Genomic DNA, 3,967 nt, shown 5'->3' on the forward strand with positions numbered 1-3,967 from the left:
TGAGATGCAGTGCTTATAAGTCTCTGCTTTCTTTGCTTCTCCGTAAAAAAAATGGAACTGAACATTTCCAGTTAATAAATCTGAATCTCAGATACTAAAACAGATTTTTAAACATATTTCCAATATTTCATTGTACATTACCAGTGTTTCCCAATCACTCTGATTTATTTCTGGCGTCTGACCTCGTATTGCATGTTTCAGAATCAAAATGCGGCCTGGGTGTTTATATGAATGTATCACTGAAGGGAACCAACTGTCCTCTGAAAAATCTAAAAAACATTTTCATTTTTATCTGATAAAGTAGTGCTTTTTAAGTGTTCTTAATTTAAGTTCCAGCCATTACTGGAGAAGCCGCTAGTTAGCACTCTACTTTTTCAACACTGTGTCGTGGTATGTGCTTCTCAGTGTAACTGGTGTCTGAGGCACGTATAAAAACATACTAATTCCATTCCATTGGCAGTTCTATGATGTAACATGGAGTGCCCATGTGTATAAAAGACACATCATCGGCTAATACGACCAATCTTCCCAAAGATTCACACTAAAGTGTGGAGATCTTGGAGGAACCCATATTCTGCTCACATAGTACTTTTGCAGCTTAAATTATTAACACAAACAGCCTCTTATACTATGCTTGGTTATATCTAAGGAGAAGGAGAGTATCTGGTACAATTTAGGGCTGTGAAAGCAGATTTTTATCTCTGGTAATGGACCAACTACTGCCGGTGACACAATTATGATACAATGCGAATTACTGTATATATACAACAGTTCTTTCTGGTTCTCAAATCTGATTGACTGATAGGAGTTGGATATTACAGAGCTCATTGCTGTTTGTATCAATCTGCTTGCCAAAAGAAATTTACTGTTTTGTGTCTCTGAATGCAGTTTTAAGGTTAAAACCAACGCAAGAAGAATTGTAGTTGAGCTGAATGAAAATGCAAATTAACATCTGACAGTAGGTGGCACTTCCAGGAAAACAGAACTGTATGTACTCTTGCACCCAAAGCACTACGCAAGTTTTGTTTCTAACCCACTTGAAAACAAAATGTATTCACTATGGTGTTTATAAAAACACCAAATATAAGAGTACAAAAGATCTGGTTACAGATTTTGCCTACTCTACTTTTCATTGCCTAGCAATTAACTGAGACCTTGTTGTATTTCTAATGAACTTAACATCTTAACTTTATTTTTTCACAACACTGATGTCAAACTTAAACCGAATGCAGCAGAATTCAAACAAGGACAGTACTATCGAATCATACTTGCTTGTTGCAATGTTTTGTTTTGTTTTGTAATGATTTTTACATTTATTTATTTTACAGAAAAAACTAAAACACTGTGTGGAGCAATATGTACACACACAGCCCTACTGCAGAGTTACTATACTCTCTAATTCAACAGAGAAAGATGCAGTCAAATAGTTTAAATGCACAGTAATTTATAAAAATCACAACAATTATAAAACTTTATGTTCAGTTCCTACCTTTCTTTAGCTTGGATGTCCTTGAGCATAGAGAGGGTCTGAATCAGAGGGTACGCACAAGAAAACGCAATGTTCATCCATCTCTCTCTTGTGATAACACCCATTGGCAAGACAGAATGAATGGAGTTTTGGTAGATGAAGTGAGTGCTGTTTCTCTGTAAACATATTAACAAATATCAATCTCAAGCCTAATTATCCTATATAATTATGGATTAAAATACATTATCAGTAGTAACACTGGTGAGGAAACTAAACATTACCGTTAAAGTGGTCCCACAAACATGGCCTTCATTATCGAAATGAAACAGAACTCTGCCATTTTCAGAAATTCCTTTGCAGTCGGGGTCGTTTAGGTGTAAGATCTCAGGAGGAAAACCAGCTTCAAAGAGCTGGCAACGGGAAAGAGATATGGTGCCGGTGCTGCTGGCACAAATCTCCATGGCATCTGAGCATATAGACAAATGAATTATTAATTGCATTAGCCTGTATTTTTTTATTTTGTGGTGTAATACATTTGATTGAGCAATCACTGTAACACCTACCAAAGGTTTCAGAATTACGTCTTTGTCCTTCCAAGCAACCACAGCCATAGCCTTCTCTAAAGCGGCAAACCTCATTTCCAGTGCAGCCTAATGTATCACAAACTACATGAAAAGAAAGGTAAAGTTAAAATATGGTAGTTAAGGTAAAACAAGACATGGCATATTCTGGTAAGCAATCAATTTCAGATTAAAATGCATTAAATAACTCCTCCTCCTTACATTTTAAACAGCATTTAGAAAATTGTGACTAACTATAATTGGCTAACAGTCTTTTTTTAGGAAATGCATTCCAGATTACAGTCATTTTTATAGTTTGTAAAATATATACTTTTAATGACATTAGGTTCCTAGTGTTACAAGTATAGACCTAAGGTCTCAAACAACAACTGGGAGAACAGAAAAAGATACATCTATTTCTTCTCCTACATGTCCTTAATCAATATAACCTGACATGTGTATATAATCTAACATAACACGAAAAAATTAAACAAAACAGTACTTTGCAGTGGCCATATATGCTAAATGCTAAAAAATACAGATGAGAATAAATTACATTACCATCATAAACATGAAAAACCCAGCGACCATTAATGTTGACATTGCTGTTGAATAACAGCTCGGAGACAGTCGAAAAGGAACAGTTGTATGAGTGTGCCAAGTCCACTGTGTCATAGTATGCCTGGAAAAAAAAAAACAATTTAAAACTGGTAATTTTTAAACTGAATATCTTTTCAATTGCAAAAACACTTTGAGTCTTACAAGCCAGCGTTGTCTTGTTTCTGTTAAGTTTCCATAGTTAAACAGGATGAAGGAGTGATCAGCATTGGAGATTAAGACCGCTTGAAATGTAACTACCTTTAAAACACAGATAGGACCATTCAGAAACTTTCAAACAAAAATAATCATGATTAGGATGATAACAATAAAATATTGTGACTTACCCCTTCGCCAGAAATGTATGGCACACTGTCCCAGGTAGCAACAAACACTGATGTAGCGGTAAATGTAAAGGGAAGGTTAGGGAAGTATTGCCGAACATCTGCAGTGACTTGTGCCAGCACAGCACTGCTTGTGTCCTCTCTATAGGAGATAGTTCCACCACAAGTGTTGTCAAGGTCAGTCCAAAAAGGAGCAATAATGTCTTCTCCGTAATTCAGAGGGAGGGTATAAGTTGAAAGTGGCTCAGTAAATGTTATATAGCCATTGTTGTTCACCTAAAATTTAGGATGAAACATTTGTATGTGTTACAAATGGAAAATCTAGACTGAAAAGGTAGTCCTAAAACCTAAAAATACTTACAAAGATCCGGTTATGTGTACGTCCAAAGAATTTGAACGGCTGCTGCAATGTAATGGCTTTAGAACTTCTATTCTCCAACCGTGGAGTCACTCTTTCTCCATTTCCAAAAGGTAGGAAATTAGCTGGCACTGGGATAAATGTCAATGACAGGGAATAGATTAGTTGAGAAGCATCAACTCACAAACACAAACACTGGTTATAGCTTAAAGGGGGAATTCAGTAAGAAAGAATTGTGCTGGCTAATAGTCTCATTTATATCTGTGTTCCATAAAAGCCGGTTCACTGCATAAATGATGCAAAGAAGGAAACAGAGCTGGGGTATTACACTGAAAGTAAATGTGTATAAAGACACTGCTAGTTAACTATAACATTTTCATTGTACAGAAAAAGAGCAAAGAACATTTTGACTGACAGTCTAATTCAAGCACTCTCAAAAACTGTTTACACTATGAAATTAATATCTTACAGTTTCATGCACACATCTGCAGTTTGTTATTCCTGAGAATTCACCAGAACGAGGTAGCAGGTCAGTGAGCAAATAAAGAAAATACTGACATTTTACTGATTTTAGCAATTTTAGAGAATTTAGCAGCTGATGATGACGCACAGAACATTCTAATCATGCGGATATGATCAT

This window comes from Puntigrus tetrazona, chromosome 23 (assembly GCF_018831695.1).
Source record: "Puntigrus tetrazona isolate hp1 chromosome 23, ASM1883169v1, whole genome shotgun sequence".
Lineage (NCBI taxonomy): Eukaryota > Metazoa > Chordata > Actinopteri > Cypriniformes > Cyprinidae > Puntigrus > Puntigrus tetrazona.